This window comes from Sus scrofa, chromosome 6 (assembly GCF_054392235.1).
Source record: "Sus scrofa isolate SSC_HxYL_T2T_F1_AM1 chromosome 6, Sscrofa_HxYL_maternal_Yorkshire_Landrace_v2.0, whole genome shotgun sequence".
NCBI lineage: Eukaryota > Metazoa > Chordata > Mammalia > Artiodactyla > Suidae > Sus > Sus scrofa.
Genome location: NC_139388.1, coordinates 113,305,487 through 113,333,174, shown reverse-complemented (window position 1 = coordinate 113,333,174; position 27,688 = coordinate 113,305,487).

Genomic DNA, 27,688 nt, shown 5'->3' with positions numbered 1-27,688 from the left:
CGAGTTGCTGTGGCTCTGGCATAGGCTGGTGGCTACAGCTCGGATTAGACCCCTAGCCTGGGAACCTCCATATGCCGCGGGAGCAACCCTAGAAAAGGCAAAAAGACAAAACAAAACAAACAAACAACCAAAAAAAACCACTCCCTAATACCCCCTTCTTTTGTGAGCCATCTTCACTGCAAGGAGAAGGTCAAGGTGCGATAACCCTGAAGACCACCAGAAACCGTCACCAGAACCTCTGCTTCAGCCTTGATGACTTTGAAATGATCTATGGAGGGAGAATAATGCAGGCACCATAATCCTTAACAGCAGCCCCCCTTTTTTTTTTCTTCAAGCTAAAGCTATAAAACCCCTTTTGATCCTTTCTCAAGGGAAAACAGTTTTGAGGCATTTGCCTGCTGTGGCCTCCTTTGCCCAGCAAAGCCATAAAGCTGTTCTTACTGCTTCACCCAAAACTCTGTGAGACTTAGCTGGTGCCAGTGCACAGACAGTGTGTTTCGACTACATAACTGACAGCACATGGCAAGGCTCAGCTTCTCTGTAACCACTGCGCTTCTCTCCTGACATCTTTCCATCCATCCATGTAACCACATATATGAATCTGTTTTAAGTGGAGATGACAGCAGATCGTCATTGGCTTGTCCCAGTGGATTTGTTCCAAATTATAAAGTGTGGTCAGATTTCCTATGACTGCTTAGAGCACATAATAGGTGCTCAGTACCTGTTTGTAAGTTGTATGTGGGGGTGAGCTACCACAGGGGTAAGTTGGAAGTGTAGGGCTGTGGGCTTGGCCAAAAAATAAATACATAAAAATAAAAATTTAAAGGCTTTGTATGTAAAAGAAAAAAATATCCACTACAGTGTATAATATTGGATATTTGTTTTAAAAGATTTAAATTGTAGGAGTTCCCATCGTGGCTCAGTGGTTAACGAACCTGACTAGTACCCATGAGGATGCGGGTTTGATCCCTGGCTTCTCTCAGTGGGTTATGGATCTGGCACTGCTGTGAATTGCAGTATAGGTTGCAGACTAGGCTTAGATCCCAAGTCTCAGTTGCTGTGGATGTGCCTGTGGCTGGCAGCTAGAGCTCTGATTCAACCCCTAGCCTGGGAACCTCCATGTGCTGTGGATGCGGCCCTAAAAAGTCAAAAAATATTTAAATTCTAGATTATGGGAGTTGCCACTGTGGTGCACTGGGTTAATGATTACGTGTTGTCTCTGTGGTGGCACAGGTTCAATCCCCAGCCTGGTGCAGTGGGTTAAGGATCCGGCGTTGCTGCCGCTGTGGTGTAGGTCACAGAGGAAGCTCAGATCCAATCCCTGGCCTGGGAACTTCCATATGCCACATGTGCAGCCTAAAAAGAAAAAAGAAATTATAGATCATGATTTGGAATCTGCAGTGCATTACTTTTATGACCTGGTGCAATTTTACTTAACCTCTTTCAATCTCAATTTCCCCACTTATGGTAGAAAGACAATCAGTACCTTTAAGGCAAGTAACTGAAAGAGTGGGTATGTGAATAAGCTGTAATAGCAAGATCTGAATCCATACAATTAGTTTTCTAAAGTTAATTAAAGCCAGTGGATCCTTCCCAACAGCATTATCTTGAACTATCCAGCTACAAGAAAATTTGTGTGACTAAATACCCAGATGCATCATATGGAGATGATTAATTTAAACCATTTCTAATATAAACTATGTGTGTTACTCTTACTAATGCAGCCAGGGGAAGAAGTGCAGATTTTCTTCAGAGTGTATAAAAAAATCTAGAGTGAAAATATTTTAGAGTTTTTCGTTTGGATCTCAATTGTTTCTGCTTTAATAAACCATTAATATGTTTTTGACACTGCCTGAAGAGTTGGACAAGGAAATCAATAATGTTTAGTATGAACATTTAAAAAATGGGTCTTCTCTGTCTTGTGTGTGTAACATGTTTGGCAGTCAGCTATGGTTGGTTTATCTTTGCAAGGAGAGACACGTTACTAATATAAAATAGTATCTTATTCATTTAATCACTTTTGTTTTGCTTTGGGTTGGGTCCCAACTCAAACTCAGCAGGACTCAATAGTAATTTAAGGAACTAGTTAAAACATTTTTCTGTCAATGCAGGTAATCCACAGAGGTATTACATGTGCAAATGTATGGACATCACTGGGCAGAGTGTCCTGACATTTGGGCTTTCAGAGGACACTCAATGAGTGTTCTCACCATGTCAGCCAGGGATAAGTATTGACAATATTTGGACAAATATTATATGGTTTCTCATCACTGCAGATGAAACTTGTAGCCAGATATATATCCATAAGACAATATAGTGAATATCACAGTAGATCTCAGTTCAAAGTTTGTCAGAATCCACTTAATTTTTGGATTTACTCCTTAAATGGTTATAACAGATATTTACCTTATTAACTGATATTCCCTGATTTTCTATGAATTCTTGGATTCTTTACACCCCCCGAGATACCATATGGGCCACACCAGGACACCTGAATCACTAATTTATAGCCAGTCCTTGATTTTTTGAGCCCTATAATAGTATTACTCATTTTGAGTTCCTCCATTAGTCATCAAAGGGAGCTGATCACTATTTTTAATTACTTTCACATCTCCCTTCAAAAGAGGACCCACCACAACTGAAAATATTTTTAAGAACATGAATAAAATTTTGAAGACAATTCCAGAAAAGGAATTAGAAATATGAAAAAAATATATCTTTTTAAAAAGCTTGGTATGAGAGTTCCCTGGTGGCCTAGCAGTTAAGGATTCAGTGTTGTCACTGCTGTGGCTTGGGTTTGCTCCCTGGCCTGGGAACTTCTGCATGCTGTGGGTATGGCCAAAAAAATAATAAAAATGAATTAAAAAGCTTTGTATGTAAAGGAGAAAATATCCACTACAGTGTATAATATTGGATATCTGTTTTAAAAGATTCTACTATACAAACTCACTTACTTAAGAAGGGTACACCCATACACACACACTCAGAATGCATTTTGAAAATCTATAATTAGATATCAGTGATGGTTGCACAACTGCAAATATACTAAAAGCTTTTGAATTGTACACTGCAAATGGTGAATTTTACAGTAGGTAATCATACCTCAAGAAAGCTATTAATTAAAAAACTTTTTAAATCATTCTAAATGACAATGAAAAACAGCGGGAGAAGGGAGTTCATGGTTTGATTCTTAGATTCATGCAACTGGAGCAAAAGAAAAGTTTATTATTAAAAAAAAAAAAAATCTCAGAGTCCCCATTGTGGCACAGTGGTTAACAAACCTGACTAGGAACAATGAGGTTGCAGGTTCGATCCCTGGCCTCACTCAGTGGGTTAAGGATCCGGCATTGCCCTGATCTGTGGTGCAGGCCACAGATGTGGCTCGGATCTGCTGTTGCTGTGGCTGTGATGTAGGCCAGCAGCTGTAGCTCCAATTAGACCCGTAGCCTGGGAACCTCCATGTGCTGCAGGTGCAACCCTAGAAAAGATTAAAAAAAAAATCTCCAATTTATTTACAAAACAGAAATAGACTCACAGAAAACAAACTTATGGTTACCAAAGGGGAAAGGAGGGGGGATAAATTAGGAATTGGGGATTAACAGATACACACTACTATATATAAAATAGATAAACAACAAGGACCTACTGTATAGGTCTGGGAAATTACTTTCAATACATTGTAATAAACTGTAATGGAAAAGAATCTGAAAAAATATGTATATATGTACAATTGAATCAATTTTTTGTACACCTGAAACAAATGCAACAACGTAAATCAATTATACTTCAACTTTTTTAATGAAGAGAAAAAAATCTCACCTTGAAGAGTGTCGATGAATCAGGAATGGCTGTTGGCCACCATGCAGACACACCTGGTGCTGAGTTAAGACTTTACATGTATTGTTCCATTTAATTCTCAAAGTAACCCTGTGAGATGGTCTCCATCCCAAACTTACAGATGTGAAAATAAATACAAACAAGTCAGATAATTTTCTCAAGGCCATAAAGACAGTAAGGGTTCAAATGAGATTTAAACATAGGTCTCATTGCTCAGTGGGTAGGTCTTAGTTAAAGTAAAACCTCATGGAGTGGAGTTCCCGTCATGGTGCAGCGCAAATGAATCCGACTAGGAACCATGAGGTTGCAGGTTCCATCCCTGGCCTTGCTGAGTGGGTTAAGGATCCGGCGTTGCCATGAGCTGTGGTGTAGGTAGCAGACGCGGCTCAGATCTGGCTCTGATTAGACCCCTAGGCTGGCAACCTCCATATGCCGTGGGTGCAGCTCTAAAAAATGAAAAAAGACAAAAAAAAAAAACCCAAACCTTCGTGGAGCAGTAAAACCTGCTGGAGGCCTGACTGAGGGAGTGCGTGCTCGTGCTCCCCGACACACACACACACACACACACACACACACACTTGAGTGTTACATGGGGCCACCATCATCGTCTCTTCCTGGAAGAATATCACATTTCAAAGGTATTTTGAACACAGGCAAATTCATGATCTCATATATGACCTGAGTCACTAAAACTGGGGTGGAGCCCAGGTGTCTGCATTTTCCTGAGAACCCCCAGATGAGTCTAATGTCAGGGAACAGCCCTATGAGAAATTTGTCTGGGTGGCAACTCCTGGAAAGCAGTGTAGCTACTGTTGATCTTGGTGTCCATTTCTTACCTGTAGTCTAAATCGTGCATGAATAAATGAGTGAACGCTTCAACTTCATATATGAGATTTCATGGTAAATCACTTTCATATCCTTGCATATGAACAGTTGTGTCATTAAACTGAGGACAAAGGTATATATTTAGACGTTTAAAACAAAAGCATTCCACGTAATACCTTAAGAAAACCTATGCGTTCCATCAGCTAATGGTTGAAAGGCAGATGCTGCAGAGGGTACCCCGTCAGAAGGCAGGCCCTCATTAAGGAGAGAGAAGGAGGATGCGGACACCGAGAAATCACTTAAATCCCAACTCAGTGTTTATTTTTAAATGTGGTTGTAAAATAAGACTCAGAACATTCAGCTGTGTCACGGCTAAAAATACACATTTCTTCACTTCTCCTCACCCTCTTCACCCTACCATCTCCTCTGAGACAAAAACAGTGAAAACAGGGAGATAACTGTGAGATGGAAAACGGAAAATGAGAACCAGTTTGTATCCACCGAGAGGGAACTGGATGCCCAGAGTCCACAGGGACTAGTTTCTTTATTCCCCAAACAGGCCAAAGGACAAAAGCTTTCTGGGCTCAGGACCAATCTTGCTTCCTCTGCCAAGAAAAGCACCTCTAGTGGACAGACCTTCACCTCTGCCCCAAAGCAAGGTATGGCTTCCATGCCCCTATCCCATCATACTTGGGGAAAGAAAATGGCCTTGTGTAAATTAAAAAAACAAACAAACAAACAAAACCCCACAGAATTCCCATTGTGGCTCAGCAGGTTAAGAACCTGACTAGTATCCATGAGGATGAGTGTTTGATCCCTGGCCTCACTCAGTGGGTTAAGGATCTGGTGTTGCCACAAGCTGTGGTGTAGGTCAGACATAGCTTTGATCTGGCGTTGCTATGGCCGTGGTGTAGACCGGCAGCTGCAGCTCTTCCTTGACCCCTAGTCTGGGAACTTCCATATGCCACATCTGTGGCCCCACGAAGAAAAAAAGTGGGGGTTTGTTCCTCTAGATTTATGATAACAATTCTATTGTTTTTCTTTGTTCAATTCAGTCATTGGAGCAAATTTTAAAACTATTTGCCTGTGAAGAGCTTTTATTCACATGTGTCATACTGATGGTCGTAGGTACTCTAGTGATTCACTCCAAGAAGGATGCATCATACAAACTGCAGGTGATCCCAGATGTTGTCTAAGATGACTGAATTACCAGTTGCATCAGAAAGACTACCATATTTTACTTATAACACGGGCCAGTATGTGCCAGCCATGCAGTGTGCTAGGTGCACTGGAAGATGAAGTTGAGGAAAACACAAGCCCCTAAATCTGAGAATCTTCTAGTCTCATGGCTGAGACAGACACACCAACAGATAATCTGACATAAAACAGTCATAAGATAGAGGTATATGCGGGGCACTCCTGGAGCACAGAGAAGAGGCATTACTCCACAGCGGGGGCATTCATAGAAGGCTCCTGTGAGGGATTTATAACTGAGAGGAGGTAGAAAATGTGTCCTGGGCAGAGGGACCAGCATGAGCAATGTCATAGCCACGTGAAACATCAGAAATCTCCAGCCAGAGCAGCTGCTGTAGAGTGTAGTGTGTGAGGCAGGAAGGGGGAGGGATGAGGCTGGGGAAGAAGGTTGGATCAGGGCACAATTCTTTCTTGCTAAGGAATGGACAGGCAATGAGGAACCAACGAGGAATTGAGGCAAAAAAAAAAAAAAAAAAAAAGCCATCACTTGACTTAACATGAAGGGCTAATTGAATAGAAGAAACCTAGACACTTACAAAGAGGCAACTGCAGGAACCCTGTGCACTCTTTACTCCCTGGTATGTAATTATCAGTTCTCTTTTGGCTGCAAGTGACCAAAGCCAACTTGAACAGGCTTCAAAGGAAAAGGTGTAGCCCGAGAGTGGATCTCAGGCGGTGGGAGAGCTGGATACCTGCACTCACCCAGGAACCCTGGGACTCTACTTCCCTCTGCTTCTATTTACAAGTTGAGCTTTTTCTCTCCTGCAGTGGGAGGGCAGGTAACAGAATAATTCTTCATTCTGCAGGACTGTCTTTTCCATTGCAAGCGTCTAGCATTCCTGCCACTCAATGCCAGAAGCACCTCCCAAGCATTGTATAACAAGCCAGAATTCCTTATACATCCCCCCTAGCCCCCTGCAAAAAAGTCCTCAGAATAGTATTATCCCTTATCTTGAATCAGCACTCTGGCGTGTAAGCAAGTCAAGGTCCCTGTTGGCCAGATTTGAGGTTTCTCTAACACCATCAGCATTTTAAACTCTACACAGCTTCTGGCCCATCAGTCTCTATTGACATTGACCGAGTTACCAACATTAGAGATCTTTTCAAGTCAAAGTCTTTAGATCCCATTCCCCACTTTCAGTTTTCTTCTGAAAGCCTGGGTCCCCACGCTTGCCCATTTCCAGAGGAAGCAAGCCCTTCCTCTCCAGTTTCTATGTAGCTGTTGTCAAGGATGGTTCTGATGGATGCTTCCTGAGCTGTTGCATGGCAATCCCTGACCCATGTCATTGGAGGACTGGGAATTCTTATTGGCCAGCCTGGCTCATGGGAGGAGGCAGCCAGGAGGGTAGAGCATCCATGCTCACAGCCCCACCAGACCACAGAGAATGGGGGGAAGTTGTTTCCAAAGAGGGGAATTGTAGGCAAGCAACTTATGTCTAGGATGAATGAACAACCACACTACATATTACCTCACACCTCACCCTCCAATGTTCCATTCTGTGATAAAGAAAAACAAAGAAACATTTTAATACCCTAAAGCCTCCTTCTATCTCTTCCAAGAATTTTGATAGATTTGGAAAATGATCTGCTTGAGCGGAATCCACGAGTAAATAAAGCACAACTTTATTCACTGTTTCTTTAGGACATTGATGATGTAACTGACCTGGAAATCTCCAGGGTGTGTTGGTGATGCTAGAGGCAGAGCTGTGAAGAACTGGGGAATTACAAGAAAACGGTGGCAGAACAGGGGCTGGGGAAGAGGTAGGGAATCAAAGGAAAGCCTAGGGACTGGGACAACTGGCTCGATGGCAGAGTGTCAGTAAAGCAAGGACAGAAGAGAGGAGAGAGAGAGGAGAAGGGGGTGGGGGGAGACAGGCAGAGATAATGAAACTCCATAATACACAGATTATTCTGGGTTGGTTTATCCCAGAAAGCCAAGAGGCTGAATATATAGAACTGATGAAAGGGTTAATCAATTGATTCCCGAAGGTATTTCTCATGGTCTTTGACTAAGGGCAGAGACCAAGTGGTCTGAGGTCAGCAATTTCTATCTAATCCAAAACTAGGTTGACCTGGGGTGCCAGGCAGGCCAGAACCTGTTTCTTTAGAGATACAGAATCTAATAGAAAAACAGGTAAGTGTAGGAGGAGGTGAGCAAAAAAGACAGTATCACCAGCTGAGGCTGGTAGAGGAACATCTTAACTAGGAGGCCAGGGACATCAAGGGTCATCCAGAAGACACCGAGCCTGATGTCACATGTTGGACTTTAGTCAAGATAACTGAGTGTAGACAAGGAAACTGTGTAAAATGTTCTCACTTTTTAGATGAGTTCTAGAATTACAGAATCTTAAAATTGGATGGAACACAGAAGTCCTTGCTTCAGAAACCTCAGTTCCTGGGAGTTCCCGTTGTGGCTCAGTGGAAATGAATCTAACTATTATCCACGGGGATGCAGGTTTGACCCCTGGCCTCGCTCAGTGGGTCAAGGATCCAGCGTTGCTGTTACCTGTGCTGTAGGACACAGACGTGGCTCAGATCTGGCATGGCTATGGCTGTGGCTATGGCATAGGCCAGCAGCTACAGCTCTGATTTGAACCTCCATATGCCTCGGGCGTGGTTCCAAAAATACAAACAACAACAACAACAACAAAACAAAAACAAATAAACAAAAAACCCCAAACAATAAAACCTCAGTTCCTGATCCAACTCCTCTGGGTAGTTCTGTTGACTTTGATCGAGTTGCTTAACCTCTTCCAGCTTCTGTTTCATCATTATTAAACACAGATCATAAGGTCCTTTTTTATCTCACAGGTAAAGATAGGCTCCAGGGGACAGGGGACAAGGCCTGTCTCCAGGGGACAGGGAGCTAGCTACATAGCATGCGGGGCCCATTGCAAAATGAAAATGTGAGGTTCCTTGTTTTAAAAAAGCATGAAGAATTTCAAGATGGCAATAGCAGAGCATTAAACCAAGTGCCGGGTGCTTCTGAGAGCATAGCCCTGCATGACTATACAGGTCTCATAACGTGGGTCAGCCCTGCCAATGGGATAATGTGCATCAAAGGACTTTATTGATCTACAAAGAGTTTAACAAACTGGTGAGAATTTTCTATTCTTCTTGGCTCTCCATCATTATATTAGGCTGCTGTAAAAAACTTCCTATAAACTGGATGGCTTATGCAAGAAATGTGTTATCGCTCAGTTCTGGAAGCCAGAAGTCCAAAATCAAAGTGTCTGCAGGATTTGTTCCTTCTGAAGACCATGAGGGAAGGCTCTGCCTTAAGCCTCTCCCCTGGGCTTGTAGATGGCTGTCTTCTCCTTATGTCCCTACATTATCTTCTCTCTATGCATGACTCTGTGTCCAACTTTCCTGTTCTTACCAGGATACCAGTCCTGTTGACGAGGACCAATGCTAATGACCTCATTTCAGCTTGATGATCTCTGCAGACATCCTATCTACAAATAAGGTCATATGTTGAGATACTGGGTGGTCAGGACTTCGACATATGAATTTGGGAGGGGGGTACCATTCAAGCAGTAACAAGCATCACCCCTTCTCTATTAGTTTGGAGGCATGTCTGGGGTATATAGTCTCATGGAGAAGCAGGGATGGTGGGCCATGGTAGAGGGAGGGGTCTGTCACTGTGACAGGGCGGTAACAGCCACTGTTTCAGTGAACTAATGCTACAGCTCCCATTGCCAGCTCTATAACACCCACTGTCCAGTCTCTGAACACTCTTAAATGTACACCCAGTAAGAGTTGTGGTGGCTCAGCAAGTTAAGAACCTGACTAGTATCCATGAGGATATGGGTTCAATCCCTGGCCTCACTCAGTGGGTTAAGGATCGAGCATTGCCATGAGTTGTGGTATAGGTCACAGATGTGGCTCAGATCTGGTGTTGCTATGGCTGTGGCATAGACTGGCAGCTGCAGCTCTGATTCAACCCCTAGCCTGGGAACTTCTATGTGTCACAGGTATGGCCCTAAAAAAGGGGGTGGAAATGTACACCCAATAAATTCCTTTCTGGCTTAAGAAAGTTGGAGTATGTTCCCATGGCTTGCAACCAAGAAACCTGATTCTCAAATATTGCATTAAAATTCAAAAGGGGATTGTAGGGGACCCAAGTTTTGTGCCTCCCCAGATTTTCTTGGCCCCCTCTGCCAGCTGGGTCTCGGCTGCCAGCTTCCCACTGGGGCCTTTTTTCTGCCACCATCAGCAGAGATAGCCTCCCTGGGTGGGAGGGCCAAGGGCTGGCTCTAGCACAGCTGCCACTATGCCCACCCCTTGAGCAGCAGCAGATCTGCAGCCCAGACCCAGGTCTCTGAGCAGACCTCAGAGGAACTGGCTCAGGTGACATATCTTCCATCTTGCTGAGGGGTGGGGTGGTGGGGGAAGATGGCAGCCCCCCAGCTGCTGGGGTAGGGGGAACAACCTGAATTGAGAGAGAGCTGGAATTCTGTTGCATTAGCTTTGACCAGTGAATCTAGAGACAGAGGAAACCAGCAGGTAAACTCCTTGCCCTCCCCTCCACCCCGTGACTGACAATTTCAAGATGTGCTGCTTCCATTTGGCCTCCCCACACAATCCTGCTGGCTAAGCCAGTGCGGTTTTGGGGGCACATGGCCAGCCTGGCCTTGCCTCCCCCTGCATTTGCTCCCCATCTCCCCTGATGCTCTCCCTACCCACCTCATGCTTCCCTTCTGGAATGGAGCCTCACACGTTAACCTCTGCCTCAGCTGTGCTTTCTATTCACTTGGATTCCCAAAGACCAGCAGTCTTGTAGGAAGCCTTTGGTTGAGAGCCCGGATAGCAAAGAAGGACTCCTTTTCATCACACCCCTCTGTCCACAACCCTCACCTTAGCTGAGGCTCAAAGACATGAGTCTCGAAGGCAGGCAACCAGGAATCATGAATGAGACTGGGGATATTACGAAAACCCCAATTATGTCAAAGCTCCTCAGAGAACTGAGGCGATCATCTGAGACAATGCAGGACGTCACTGGCACAAGAGAGCTTTCACCTGAGCCAGCCACGTCCAGGTGGCTGTGCAAATGGTAATTTAAAGGGTGGGGCTTATTCTCCCATAATTACAGGTTCTTGAAGAGAAGGATGGAAATAATTTCCGGCTCTGTATAGCAGTTACCACGTCAGGGCCCCTGAGAGCTTCACTCTCCCTGTGTAAAACCAGCTCGACGTTCGCAGTTCACACACAGTCCTGCCCCAGAGAAAGCATCAGAGATGCGACTTCTGGGGAGCTTCTTTTCCAGCTCCACAGATGGTGACCCATGAGGCTATGCAGAGCTCTGTAAATATATTTCTAAATTCTTATCACTGGAGTTCCCATCGTGGCTCAGTGGTTAACAAGTCTGACTAGGAACCATGAGGTTGCGGGTTCGATCCCTGGCCTCTCTCAGTGGGTTAAGGATTCATGGTGCTATGGTGTAGGTCACAGACGTGGCTCAGATCTGGCGTTGCTGTGACTCTGGTGTAGGCCAGCGGCAGCAGCTCTGATTAGACCCCTAGCCTGGGAACCTCCATATGCCACGGGAAGTGGCCCAAGAAAAGGCGAAAAGACTAAATAAATAAATTCTCATCACTTTTTTTTTTTTTAATGAGGGTCAAGTAGCCCTGAAAAGAATGATAAAAACAGGAGTTTGGAACAATCAAGGACAAAAATAAGATGGCATTCCAGAAGGAAAAACAGTCTTGTCATGAATTGGACTATGACTTTGGGCAAATGACCAGACCGCTCTGAACCTCAGTTTCCTCTTCTACAAAACAGAGAATATAATAACCACTCTCTATGTTGTTAAAAGAATTAAGGGAGATAGTGTGTGGGAGAAGCCTAGCACGTAATGAGTGCTCCATAAGCGTTAACTACTGTTATTGACATTATTGATTACTACAAATGATTAGTTTCGAACACAGAGGTGTGATTATATGTGAAAATTGTTTCTGGAATACCAGTAGGGAAGTATGCAAACACACACTCCTAGCTCTCTCTGTTCCCCATGTTTCTGATGGAGAACCCAAGTTTCTAGGCCCAAATTAGCTCAAGGGACTTCCTCTTGAAACCAATTTCCTTCTCACTCCCTTTTTTTTTTTTTTTATCTTTTAGACTGCACCCGTGGCATATGGAAGGGGGCGAATTGGAGCTGTAGCCACTGGCCTACACCACAGCCAGATCCAAGCCATGTCTGCGACCTATGCCACAGCTCACAGCAATACTGGATCCTTAATCCACTGAGACAGGCCAGGGATCAAACCTGCGTCCTCACGGATGCCAGTCACGTTCATTTCCACTGAGCCACGATGGGAACTCCTCTCTTGAAACCAATTTCTTAATAGAAAGGCATCGACCTGTGCCCTGAAGCACCAGCAGTGGAAAGCAAAGTGGCTATTCTTCCCTGATTAAGGTAGGGCTCACATTTTTGACAGCATAGGAACCACCTGCTCTATATGTGCAGCTTCCTAGGCTCTATTCTTAAAAGATCTGATTCTGTAGATCCAGCGTTTGGGACTGGGAATTCCCATCTCAGACACGTGTGCACAGGTACACAGTACACATACTGTGATTCTGAGGCAGAAGCTATTTTGTCCACATTTCCAGAATTATCCTTTGGGGGTCGCAGACCCCCTCCCAGCCCTGAGCTGAGTCTATGCAAACAAATGGAGCTCCTAGAAAACACTTCCAGCTTTCTGCCCTTGGAAGACAGACCTATTTAATTGGTGGGTCCTAACCATGGAGATCTTTTATAAGTGTTATCATAGGTGTAACAGCTTAAGAAAGGCTATAAAAAGGCAGTGCTTCCCAAATTTAGCTGCATATTAGAAACACCTAGGGAAATTTTAAAATATGGCCCCAGTGGGGCCCTACTGTACCGCACAGGGACCTGTGTGTGAGTGGGTCACTTTGCTGTACAACAGAATTGAGGAAACATTGTAAATCAACTATACTTTAATAAAAAAATAAAATACAGCCCCAGCCTCCATGTACAAACTCAGTAAAATAGGCAAAAGACAGAAAGAAACATTTCATTGCAGAGGATATGCAGGTGGCAAATAAGCACATGTAAAGATACTCAACAGCATCGGCCATGAAGGAAACAAAAATTAAACCACAGTGAGATATCCTTATACACCTAGCAGAATGGCTAAAATAAAACATAGTGATAATAACAAATGCTGGCAAGGATGTAAAGAAACTGGATCTTTCTATACGTGATTGGTGGGAACATAAAATGGTACAGCTCTTCTGGAAAACAGTTTGGCAGTTTCTAAAAAACTTGAATATATACTTAACACACAACCTAGAAATTGTGCTCCTGGGATTTATTCCAGAGAAATTAAAACTTATGTTCACACAAAAACCTTTATACCAATGTTCATGGTGGCTTGGCGTGTAAGAGCCCTAAACTGCAAACCACCACAATGCCTTATAATAGGTGAACAGTAAACAGATTGTGTTACAGCTATATGATGAAATACTACCTAGCAATAAAAAGGCACGAATTATTGATACACACAACTTGGAGAGATCTCAAGAACTTTATGTTGAGTGAAAAAGCCAATCTCAGAGGTTACGTACTGTAAAATTCCATTAATATAACATTCCTGAAATGACAAAAAGTAAAGAGATGGAGAACAGATTCATGTTTGTGAGAATGGTAGGGAGAAAGGGGGGTAGGTGGTCCTAAAAAGGTATAAAAGTGATCTGTGTGATGATGGAATGGTTCTTAATCTTAATTGCACTGGTGGATATACAATCTACACATGTGATAAAGTGGCATGGAATTATGCCCACACACTGTACCAATGCCAGTTTCCTGGCTTTGATATTGTAACTATAGCTATGTAAGATGTAACCATTAGGGAAAACTTTGCAACCTCCTGCAAATCGATAATTATTTTAAAAGAAAAAAAAAATCCTGATGCCCAGGATGCTCTCCAGACCAAGGAAATCAGCATCTCTGGTGAGGGGTGAGTACCAGCATGTTGCAAAGCTCCCGGATGATGACCCAGCGCAGCCAAAGTTGAGGTCTGCTGTGAAAAGGCGTTTTATAGCTTCTGCTGCCACTCATTTTTCATCTGCCGAGCATGATACCTGGTAGAAAGTCATCCAATGTCCAGCAGGGCTATGAGGGCCAACATTGGTTACATTATGATGAGGTTTTTTTAAAGTCTTGAAACTGGGCCCATTGATGGTGTTTCCAAACAGTGCATGGGAGTGACCCTGACAATGGGAAGTACAGGGCAGGTGGGGGCTGGGTGGCATATGGCACTAAACTAAACTAAGGGAGACCTTGGTTTCATTTCCCTTTGTTCCCACAGATTTCCGGACATAGACAAAAATGCTCTCTTGGTTTTCTGTTTGGAATTCATAACAGATGCCCTAAGTGTTTGTAAAACACCTGCTAACCACTGTGGATTCCTGCACAAGATTTTAGAGCCACAGACTGGTCTCCTTGTGTTATTACAAATGGTTCCATCTCCATAATTTTTTCTCTATCTTCTTACTGTAAACCAATGAAAACTGGTACGCAAAACATGGTGACAGTTCTTAAGGGAGACATATTTATTTTTCTTTTTGTATCTTCATCTAAAATGTCTGGGAACTGATCATGAAAATAATAGACAGCCATTTGTGCTGTTTCCCCCAGATTTTAGCCCCTGTTTTTTTCTTGCTATTTTATTGCCATAGCTTCATATTGTTTCAGAGATTCATGTGCTAATAGTTTAAAATGCTTTCCAAAATGAATTTCTCCAGCTGAATCTCAGATCTGAAAGCTTTGTTAGTGGATTGTTTCATCTGAGATTAAAACAAAGCTTTTTGGTTGAGTATTGGTGAAGTGATACCACAACCAAAATCTCTGAGGTCAACCTGGGTTCCTTTCCCATATAATTAAACCGGTGTATCATTTATTTATTTATTTTTTCTTTCTAGGGCCACACCTATGGTACATGGAGGTTCCTAGGCTAGGGGTCAAATTGGAGCTGCAGCTGCTGGCCTATGCCACAGCCACAGCAATGCCAGATCCGAGCCACGTCTGCAACATACACCACAGCTCATGGCAACGCCGGATCCTTAACCTACTGAGTGGGGTCAGGGATCGAACCCATATCCTCATGATACTAGTAGAGTTCGTTACTGCTAAGCCACAATGGGAACTCCATTTTTAAAATGGATTTCTGGTGTATAATATGTAGTGCCTTTAAATAATTATCCAGATTGGTGTTGCTAATTGTGACAATGGTTAAATATTTATGAAAAGTGTTTTGATCTACCATTTCACTCACAATAGTTCAAAGAGAGTGGAAGATTAGATTCCAAACCTCACAGCTGGAGGGCTGTATTTTGTGCTTTATATAAACTTTAACTGACATTTACAGTGACCTTGGGGGTCATTTCTATATATTCCCAATGGAGTAAAGGTACAAGAACTGTAGGTAGGGAGTCTACTAAATTATTTGATGTCAACAAGGGGACCATATACTTCCTAATAATTAGAGTCATACATACATCTAAGTAGCATATACACCTACATACATCTAATATGCGCAGACATTATATTATAGTAGATATTTCCTGGTTAAGAAACCACGATTAACCCAACCCTCCATGGAATACACCATGGAATCTTTTAACATCCGGTAATTGTTCAAATACTAGCAGAGATTTTTAACAATGGCCCTGAGAAAGTTGTCACATCTTGTGAAATCCATCCTGGAAGTGTTTCTTTCAATTATACCTCTTGTACAGTTCATATTGAAAGGCCTTTTATCACGTCTTCAATTTGCAGTAGTATTTGAACATCAAAGATACACTAGTGTAATGAGATGCATGATAAAAACATACAGTGATATCGCAGTTAGATTTTTCTAAAGTCATACATTCTCATTAAACTGCTATCACAAAAGAAACTTGGGATTTCTGAGGAGCAAGGCAGGAGAATTCTTAGCACTCAGCTTTTCTGGGCCAGTAGCAGGATTACTCTTGACACAGTGAATGCAGTTCAGAGGGAACCATGTATTCAGGAAGGACAAGGCAAGAACCTGCAAATAGTTTCGGATATCCGCCACCATTTCCGAAAACCTCTCCTTTCTATTCCTCGACTTTACTCTGAAGCTGCTCATGTCATGGTGGTTCACCGAGATGTGCAAGAGGGATCAGGAAGCCTACGGGTTTTTTCCTTGCTGGGTGCCCAGGAGCACAGTGGCTGAAGAGATTGCCTGCTAACTGGGTCTCTGCACAGCGCTTGGATCCTGCCTGCCTGCCAATCATTCAGGAGTTACCCTCGGGAGATGCCGCCAGGCTTCCTGAGCAGGTTGCTGCACTCCAAGCACAGAAATGTCAACTGCACGTAGTTACTACTAATTCCCAAACACAGGAGAGCTGCTACAATTAGGGGGGAATGGAGCAAGGCCTTTCTTGCTTCCTGAGAGAACTAAAATGACAGTGAGGCAGTATGTTGCGCTTTCTCGGCCACCTAGGATATGCACGTTTTTTATATTTATTATAATGAGTAACTATATATTTATTTTTGGATCTTCCCTCTCCCCATAGGCTTCGGGAGGGTAAAGACCATATATCTGTTGACCATTGCACACATCCAGGACAGTGTAGGGACTTGGGAACTCTTTGTTTCATGGAAGTGCTGAATCCTAGCCACTAGACCACCAGGGACCCTACTGTTTGTTTAATGGATGGATGACCATAGTCTTTCATTTGTAGGAAAGAACTTTCAAATACAGTTTCCCCATTCATTGTGACTTTATTCAACCAAGTTAACTGGACACTCTGTGTAACCTCTACATTGTTCCTGTTGAATTAATGGGCCAGACATGGGGGAAAAGACGCAGTGGCTATTAATGTTTCAGATAAGGCATAGTGGCCACAGAAGCTCACAGATTAAAAGTCATAGACAAGGAAGCACCTTAGCTGGTAATCATTTCTATTTTTATCTCCTGAAAATTCTACCTGTGGCTCTGTGGTGCAATGGTTAGCGCCTTGGACTTTTATACTTATCTCATTCTCATTAGGCATATTCTATATCCAAAAAATAAAGGCTTCTTGGAAAGGTTTCATTGCCTCTATAATTTATTCTAATGCATAACAGTCTTAAAGATGACTAGCACACTGTTGACACATAACAGATGTTAAATAAATATTGTTTGTGTGAATTGAACTCAGCAGTAAAAACAAAAATTGCAGCTCCTAAATATTTGGTGTGAGTTATAGCCACTCTCTTTAATCTCTGTTTTTAGTTCAGTTGTGTATGCACGAGTTAAATTGTTTTCATTCCCAATTTCCACACAGTCTTTACCAGAGGCACTCTCCCAGCCATTCTGATTTTGCCCTGCTCAGCATTTTGAGGTAGACGGCTCCTAGCATTAAGTCAGATTCTGAGTCACTGGCTGGATCACTGATCCAGAACCTTTTGCAGGGGAAGTCTGGCTAAGTGGTTCCTGCATTCTTTTCCGTGTACTTGGAAGAAATACATACTCCTGCCATGTACAGTGTTTCATAGATTTCACCTCTTAAATAGAACTTATTGGGAAATCACATATACCTCTTTGGTTAATTAATTTTTAAACCATATAACTACTAAGCATCAAGTGTTATTGTTACACACATGTTAAGTACTTCCTATGAGCCAGGGGCTAGAACTACAGCTATTATTATGACTAAGTGTCGGTTCACCACTTGGCTTAGCACCAGAAGTGAAGGAGACATTGCCTCCTCCACAAGGAATTATGTAGAAGAAGTCATCTTGGCCAAGGTCAAGGGCTAAAGGCTAGAAGCATTATTCCTGGACAAATTTTAGTTTTAAACCTTAAAAAATAAAGCTTGATTGAGGTATAACTGACACACAACATAAATGCACACATGAAATATATATTATTTGATGTTTTTACATATGTATAAAATAGTAAAACCTATGTCTTGGAAGAAATTCGCATTTACCATAAATCCAGACACTAGAATACTCATCAGCCCTGAAACTTAAACTTTCTGAACTATGTCAAACTCAAGGATACCACAAGCTGTTCTCAAAACAGTCTGCCAGCAGCTGCAACTTTATGGTCTCAAGGTCTTCCCTTATGCAATGATGCAACCATTTCAGACCCCAACCAATTCTTGCTTGCCAAGCACCCTTACTTCTTGCCAGTTCCAATTCTAATTCCTGGCAAACAATTTATGTAATTTTGTTGTTTTGCCTCCAGAGGCCTCGCATCATTTTATAGTCCAGTAGAAAACAATTCAAGTACTTCCTGATTATCTGTCTACTGGGCACAAATAAAACTCAGTTTGGATCAAATAAAACTCTTTTCTATTCCTAGTATAGATTGTTTATTGATTACTTCCACTAACAAGAGGTATGAGTCAAAGTCCATTGTTTTTGCACGTGCATGTCCAATTGTTCCAGCATTACTAGACGAAGAGACTATCCTTTAAAAAAAATTAATTAATTAATTTTGCTTTCTAGGGCCACAGCAGTGGCATATGGAGGTTCCCAGGCTAGGGGTCAAATCAGCTACAGCTGCCGGCCCACACCACAGCCATAGCAATGGAGGATCCAAGCTGCCTCTGTGACCTACACCACAGCTCATGGCAACACCAGATCCTTAACTCACTGAGCGAGGCCGGGGATCAAACCCACAACCTCATGGTTCCTAGTGGGATTTGTTTCTGCTGCGCCACGACGGGAACTCCAAGACCATCCTTTTTCTACTGCATTGCCTTTATGCCTTCAGCAAAAATCAGTTGCCCAGATATATGTAGGTCCATGTAGCTTTATAGTAAGGCTTGAAATCAGGTAGTGTTAATCCTCCAATTTTGCTCTTTTTTACTCAAAGTTGTTTAGACTGTTCTAAGTCCCTTGCATTTTACTGTCAGCTTGTCAAATTCTACTGACAGGTTTCTGGTGTATTGATTGACAGTGAGCTGAATCTATAGATCAACTTGGCAAGAATGAACATCTTAATAATATTGATTTTTCTGAGCCATGAGCATGCTATATCTCTTCATTTATTTAGGTATTTTATAACTCTTGTCAACAGTGTTTTACTGTTTTTAGAGCAGAAGAATTTTGTAACTTGTGTCAGATTTATCTCTAAGTATTTCCTATACTTAATGATAATGTAAATGATATTAATTTTAAGAATTTCAATTTCTAATTGTTCATTGGTAATATATAGACATACAGTTGTTTTTTTGTATATTTATCTTGTATCCCATGACAATGCTAAACGCACTGATTAGTTCTAGTATTTTTGTAGATTCTGTTACATCAACTACATAAAAAATCATATTGTTTGTGAATAAATAGAGCAGACTTCATAGGCAATATTAGCCTGTAGTTTTCTAACGATTTCTTTGTTAAGTTTTGGTATTAGGGTAATGCTTGCCCCACCAAATGGCCAAATGTTTTATTTTTTATTTTTTGTTGTTTAAAAAGTTTATTTATTTAATGCTTTTTATTTTTTCCATTATAGTTGGTTTACAATGTTCTGCCAATTTTCTACTGTACAGCAAAGCGACCCAGTCACGCATACATATATACATTCTTTTTCTCACATTATCCTCCATCATGCTCCCTCATAAGTGACTAGATATATTTCCCAGTGCTATACAGCAGGATCTCATTGCTTATCCATTCCAAAGGTAATAGTTTGCATCTATTAACCCCAGATTCCCAGGCCATCCCACTCCCTCCCCCCACCCCTTTGGCAAGCACAAGTCTGTTCTCCAAGTCCATGAGTTTCTTTTCTATGGAAAGGTTTATTTGTGCCATATACTAGCTTCCAGATATAAGTGATACCATATGGTATTTGTCTTTCTCTTTTGGACTTACTTCACTTAGTATAAGAGTCTCTAGTTCCACCCGTGTTGCTGCAAATGACATTATGTTGTTCTTTTTTATGGCCGAGTAATATTCCATCATGTATATATACCATGTCTTCTTGATCCATTCATCTGTCAATGGACATTTAGGTTGTTTCCACATCTTGGCTATGTGAACAGTGCTGCAATGAATATATGGGTGCATGAATCTTTTTCAAGGAAAGTTTTGTCCAGATATATGCCCAAGGATTGCTGTGTCACATGGTAGTTCTATGTTTAGTTTTCTGAGGTACCTCCATACTGTTTTCCATAGTGGTTGTACCAATTTATATTCCCACCAACAGTGTAGGAAGATTCCCTTTTCTCCACACCCTCTCCAGCATTTGTTATTTGTGGACTTATTAATGATGGCCATTCTGACAGGTGTGAGGTTGTACCTCATAGTGGTTTTGATTTGCATTTCTCTAATAATCAGTGATGTTGAGCATTTTCTCAAGTGCCTGTTGGCCATCTGTATATTTTCTTTGGAGAAATGTCTATTCAGGTCTTTTGCCCATTTTTCAATTGGGTTGTTGAGTTTTTTGTTGTGGAATGGCCAAATATTTTAGAAATACTGTTGTATTAGCTTCTCATTTGCACTGTTTCCAACAACAACAAAAAATATGCCATCTTCTTTATCTTCGTTCCCCTGTATGTAATGTGTGTTTTTCCCATCTGGCTCTTTTAAGATTTTTCTCTTTATCACTGTTTCTGAGCAACTTAATTATGATGTTCCTTGATGTTGCCTTATTTAAGTTTCTTGCATTTGGAGTTCACTGAACTCATTAGCTTTGTTGGTGTATACTTTTCACCAAATCTGCAAAATTGTCAGCCATTATTTCTTCAAAGATTTTTCTATACCCCTGTATTTGTCCTTTTTTTCAAGAACTCCATTTACATAGATATTAGCCCAACTGAAAGTGTCCCAAAGTTCACAGGTGCTCTGCTTATTTAAAAAAAAAATCTCCTTTCTCTCTTTGTTTCGTTTTGGATAGTTTCTATTTCTATGTCTTTAAGGTCACTGATCTTTTCGTCTATAATATCTAATCTGCTGTAATAGCATTCAGTGTGTTTTACATTTCACATGTTACAGTTTTTCACTCTACAAGTTTGATTTTGATTTTTTTATACATCTTCCACATATCCACTATATGTTTTAAGCATAGAGAATATAGTTATAAGTTTTTAAATGTACTGAGTCCGTGGATTCTAATGTTGGTATCAGTTCTGAGTCAGTTTCAGTTGACTGATTTTTTTTTTCTGCAATATGAGTCACATTTTCCTGTTTCTATGCATGCATGGTAATTTTTTTTAAACTGGATTCCAGACGTGGTGAATTTTTTCTTGTTGGATGTTGGAAAATTTTTTCCCTGTAAGTACTATTGAGCTTTGTTTGGGAAATTCAGAGAGGTTACTTGAAAACTAATTGATCCTTTCAGGTCTTGCTTTTAAAATTTGTTAGGTGGGTCTGGAGCAGTGCTCAATCTAGAGCTAGTAATTATTCTTCACTACTCAGCCAAGGTGTCTCGTAGTCTCCCAATAGCCTGGGAATCCCAAGGTCTTCTGTCTGACTGGTGGGGACAGAGACTATTCCTGGACCATTTTGAGCATGGAGCACTGTGACCTCTCATCCTTTTGAGCAGTTCTTTTCCTGACCTCAGCTAGTTGCCTCACATGCATATACTAGTTTCCTTAGCTGTGCAAAAAGTTTAATCAGGTCCCATTTATTTATTTTTATTTGTTTTTATTTCCATTATTCTAGGAGATGGATGCAAAAAGATATTGCTGCCAGTAGTTATCCTTTTAGTAAATATTTCTTGAGCCCCTACTAAAAGCTAGGCATCCTGCTAGGCTGAAGGTGCAATAATGAAGGAACGTGGTCACTGCCTGCAGGAGCAGATGCTGTAATGAAGGAGAAGATGGGTAAACTGACAGAGCGATTAGCAAGTGCTGATAGGAGAAAACATGGCACCCTTGGAAAAGAGCAACAGGGTTCTTCAAAGTTCACAATCTAGGAGAGAAAGATACTCCTGTAAAACAACATCCCCAAATAGTATGAGCCTCATGGTGGTAGGATTAGATGATGACTAAAATAACAATTAATGTTTATTGAGTTGTTATGAAATGTCAGTCACTGCTTTCTCATTCAATCATCAAAACTCTCTGAGGGGTGAGTTCTGTTTTTTTTTTTTTTTGTCTTTTTTGTCTTTTTGTCTTTTGCTGCTGTTGTTGTTGTTGCTATTTCTTGGGCCGCTCCCGCGGCATATGGAGGTTCCCAGGCTAGGGGTCGAATCGGAGCTGTAGCCACCGGCCTACGCCAGAGCCACAGCAACGTGGGATCCGAGCCGCGTCTGCAACCTACACCACAGCTCATGGCAACGCCGGATCGTTAACCCGCTGAGCAAGGGCAGGGACCGAACCCGCAACCTCATGGTTCCTAGTCGGATTCGTTAACCACTGCGCCACGACGGGAACTCCTGAGTTCTGTTTTTATCTCCTTCTGATGGATGCCGAAACTGAGACACAGAGCAGTTAAGTAATAAGCACAAGGCTAAACTCGTTGCTCTGGTTAAAGGGCAAAGTCAATGAAACTCATACTTTGACCACATATTTAATAACCACATTTCTTTGTATGGCAGTTGGTCGCATATTCAGCAGCAGCAGCCCATTCCTTTAGAAAGAATTTGCCCGTAACATGCAGAGTCAAACCAAATAATCTGTACCTGAAAACAGTCTTCCTAGAGTGTCTTCTGGCAAAAGATAAATTCTCAGAGATGTTTCTATTTTTATTCCCATTTCCTTTTCTCTGAGGTAAAGCAAAGGTAACCCTTTCCTTTCACTGAGCACTTGGTGCCCTATTCTCTTCTTCCAACTATCTTGCTAGAATAACCACCAACTTCTCTTTTCCCCTCAAAAATTTCCCTTCTGGCCCTGGCTCTGCAGTAGAAAATGCTCATATAAGTATTAGAGAATGGGGGTTTTAACAAACCTCCAGAATTTTTTAGGTGATTGAATTTCACCTGGAGAGAATATAATTTGTCTCAAAGGACGTGTTGTCTCTTTATCCATGCTGCAAGTTTTTGAGTGCCTACTCTGTGCCAAGCTCTAAAATAGAGCAGAGAACAAAGCAACAAATGAATCATGCCCATAAGGAGATTACACTCTAGTGTGTGTGTGGGGAGGGGGGGCGTGGAGACTACGGATAAACAATTTATATCTAGTCGGCTAAATAAAAAAAACGACAAAAATAAAGAATACAGCAGAATTCAGTGTGTTTGTATATATGGAATATCTTCACATCTGCCTGTAATTATCTCCTTGCAACAAACAGGCATAAATTAATTGGGGCTTCTCCTGATCTCAGATCTGATTCAGATGATCCAACAAGTTGGGAAAATTGCTTTTGTTAACGTCTCATGTTTTATTTACCTTTATATTTTCACTTGCCTTGAACTGTTTTGATGTAAACTACATACTCTTTTTTACTGAACTTCCACAATCAGCCTGAAACTGAAACTCAGTATTTGCTTTAAAAATATATGACTGAAGACACCATGCCCATAGATCCCTTTAACTCCAGGATATTTTTGTCTATATGGGATGGGTCTCTAGAACGGCACTAATGTCAAAGTAGTAATTCAGTTGACAGTAGACAAATGCTTACTTGGAGGGAGTTTCTATTGCGACTCTAGTCAACGAACCCAACTAGGATCCAGGAGGACTCGGGTTCGATCCCTGGCCTCACTCAGTGGGTTAAGGATCCAGCGTTACTGTGAGCTGTAGTGTAGGTCGCAGACTTGGCTCAGATCTTGAGTTGTTGTGGCTGTGGTGTAGGTTGGCAGCCACAGCTTTGATTTGACCCCTAGCCTGGGAACTCTATATGCCGCATATGTGGCTCTGCAAAGAAAGAAAGAAAGAAAAAAAAAAGCTTGCTTGGAGTATGTTTCCTTCTTGGAGACGGAGATCAAGACTAAACAAATAAAAGGAGGGTGGTAAACGTAAGTGTCCACACGTCTACTTTGTCTACTAAAAGCAAAGTCTTCTTGGTTAAAGGGAATCAGAAACTTGAGGGGGTCGCCTAAAGAAATTTGGTAAAAATTCTACAGATATTTGAACTGTTCCAGGAAATGCCGCAAATAACAAAGCCTTCACTCCTGGGCAGAAAAGGGAACCCAGAAGTGAATTGAGTGGTTGTTGGAGTGTGTCTTCGGGACGGACTCTCCTCCTCACCCTTCTCCCTCCGTGCCTTGCCCTGCTGTCTGCACCTGTGAAATGAGTGGGCTCCTGCGCTGTGACTGCAGGGGAAGTAGCATTTGTAACTTTGGACCTCACTGTCATCTGGGACTGTGCTCAACATCCTATTTGCTAAGTCTCTGTTACGCAGATACCAAAAATTCAAGTAACAAGTTAGGATACCATTAGCCAATACCCAGAGTATGTTATTACACGGGAGGTACCCGTCTGAGTACTTAGGTTAACCCTCTCAATCATCACTATACTAGGGAGTTAGGTACTATTATTATCGTCGTCTTGCAGAGGAGGAACGGAGGCAAAGTTAGCCACTAAGTGGTAGAATCTGGATTTTACCCAGGCAGTCTGGCTGCAGTTTTACCTTGACTAGACAAGGCTGCCATTCAAAATGAAAGGTAAATAAGATACCATTTCTGCCCCTGAGGTGCTCTCATCCAGCAGGGGAAACAGATACAGTCATCCATTCATTTGCTTCTTCGTTCATCAAGCACCTGCTCTACATTGAGAACTCTTTTTTTTTTTTTTTTCGGCTGCACCCAACATGTGCAGAAGTTCCCAGGCCAGGGATCAAACCTGTGAGAACACTGAATCCTTAACCACTAGGCCAGCATGGAAGTTCCCTGGCTAGGGGTTGAATTGGAGCTATAGCAGCCAGCCTACACCGCAGCCACAGCCATGTCATATCTGAGCCTTATCTGCAACCTGCACCACAGCTCATGGCAATGCTGGAGTCCCAACCCACTGATCGAGGCCAAGGATCCAATGTGCATCCTCGTGGACACTAGTTGGGTTCGCTACCGCTGAACCACGATAGGAACTCCCAAAGAACTCTATCTCTTGAAGCCCTGCCCCTGTGGGACTCATGGGTACACGCTCTACTATAAAATGTGACACATGCAAGAAGGAGATGTGTACGGAGTATTATGGGAGCTTCGGCTGGGAGCAATTATCCTGGTCGTGGGGGACCGGTATTTGAACTTCATTTCTAAGAATGCATCTTATCTCTTGTTTAAAACACAACTCCTGGGAGACTTAACATTTTAAGTTGGAACAGTCATTTTACAAATGTTGGGATGCATTCTTTCCTGAAGAACAGAGGGTGAAGAGAACAGGTGGGTAATAGGTGAGAGCGAGACATTATAGGGATGGGCAGCTGGGGCCAGGGAGGGGGTCCCACTGGATGGAGGAAGGGAGGCAGAAACTTCTGGAAGAGACTTCTCTGGCTTCTCAATTTCCCATTTCTGACTCCTTCTCCAGTTGGTCCTCCAGGGATGCAAAGCTGTGTGGACCCAGGCAGGCCCACCTGTCCACAGAACGGCTGGTGTTCAGAGTGACTATGTCCCTTGCGCTTTATTCTTGGTCAGATTTTCAGTCCCTGATGGAAAAGCCCACTATTTTAAATCTGTATGAGTTTGTTTAAAAGTACTTTTTATTTTATTCTTTGCTTTTTAGGGCTGCACCTGTGGCATATGGCAGTTCCCAGGCTAGGGGTGGAATTGGAGCTACAGCTGCCACTGGCCTACACCACAGCCACAGCAACACATGATCCAAGCTGAGTCTGCGACCTACACCACAGCTCACAGCAACGCATGATCGCTGACCCACTGAATGAGGCCAGGGATCAAATCCGTATCCTCATGGATACTAGTCAGAATCATTTCCGCTGCACCATGACGGGAACTCCCTAAAAGTACATTTTAATACTGTATTCTGAGGATATGATCATCCCTTGAACTCACAGGGTTTTTTGGAATTCTAACTGCAACAAGGCAGAAGTTACTCAAGAAACCATTTGCTTGTAACTCCAAGCTGGCCATGGTTTGGGGACTTAGGCTGCCAAAAAAATAAATAAATAAATAAATCACTACTTTCTGATGAGAAGTGCATCATCATGCCTAAATAACCTGTGTGATCTCTCTTTTTGGAGAGAACTATGGTTTCCTCTTTTATCCAAAGAAAATGCGTGGATTGTTATATGGTGTTTATATTCTTTATATTTGAGGCCAGGGATCAAACTGCATCCTCACGGATACTAGTCAGCTTCATCACTGCTGAGCCACAGGGGGAACTCTGCATATGATTATTTAATATAAAGTTAGGTAATTATTAAGTATAAGGAAGGAAAATAAAGCATGCAAATAAATATTATAATAAATAATCCCCTTATAAATCAAGGGGAAGGGGACACAGGTGGATAGGGTGCAATTTTAGGTGGTGTAGGCAGGAGAGCCCCTTGTGAGGAAGGTCAGTTGAGCAGAACCTTGTGAGGTAAGAGAGCAGAGCCATTGCCGAGATGTGGGGGGAGAGGGAAGAGTTGGGTCAGGCTGGAGGCAGAGCCGGGTGTGGCGTGGGTGCTTCACAGTGTACACTGCACCGGGCAGTGTTAGAGTAACGCATGTTTTGCGTAGCTTTGCCTGAAGAGAGAAACCTTCTTCTCAAAGTGATGCACCAGCTTGGCTGGCTGCCACTCTGTCTTTCTCTGCCCATCACTACTCCTCTGTCAGCAGGCGGACATCAGGGGAGGGAGAACAGACCCAGAGATGCAGAACTGTCTGGGGGAGGAGGAAAGGTTGGAAGTGGGTTCAAATAAGGCTGGCAGAGTCGCAGGCCCAGGGACGGGGTTCCAAAAACCAACGTGGAAAGAGGGTAAAGCAGACCTCCCCCATTTCCAGGCTGCACTGCCGCTCTGGCAGCAGAGACTCCCTCCTTTCCCATTTGCTTCCCTCTGCCCGCTTCTCCTGCCCTGACTTCCCCTTGGGCACACAGGCTGCTCCACAGAATCCCCGCTTTCTTCATAAGCCATCTCAGCACCGGCCTATGCCAGGTCTCAGAGCAGAGAGTCTTATGGGCTCAGTGTTTCCCTGCTTCTCTCCCTGCTCTTGAATCGACTATTAGTTTGAATCCTTCAGTTTTCTAAAAGTGACGGTGAAACAGCTCCCTGGTGACTGCAGATGGGGGACTGATATGCTTACTTATCCACCAGCTAATTCCACGCAGACCCAAGTCTCCTTTGAAAAACCTTTTGCTTTTCAGAGCCCTCACTGTCCAAAGACACCGTGCGCCAAGTTGGGAGAAGTGCCAGGTTCCTGTGGTGAGGCAGCGCCGCCAGGTCAGGGCTCCTGAGGCAGCTTCTTCCATCCCCCTGCCCAGCTGTCAGCCCAGTGAGCCCTGCAGACAGCGTCCCTCACACCCTCAGGGAATCAATTGCCAAAGTCCTGTGTCACAGAAGCAGGAGAGCCGTGCCCAGCCAGCTACAGCCTGCCTGCTATTAATAGAAATCTCTCTTAAGGCAGGTGGACGTACACAAGAGGATTTCTGAGCCAGAACTAGGTTTTCTGACATGTACGCTTCCAATAGCCCTTTTGAAGGTTGTGACCTACACCTTTTCAGATTTTATTATTTTTTATTCTTTTGGTCTTTTTGCCTTTTCTAGAGCCGCTCCCGTGGCACATGGAGGTTCCCAGCCTAGGGGTCTAATCGGAGCTGCTGCTGCCGGCCTACACCACAGCCACAGCACCGTGGGATCCAAGCCGAGTCTGTGACCTATACCACAGCTAACGGCAATGCCAGATCCTTAACCCACTGAGCAAGGCCAGGGATCAAACCTGCAACCTCATGGTTCCTAGTCAGATTTGCT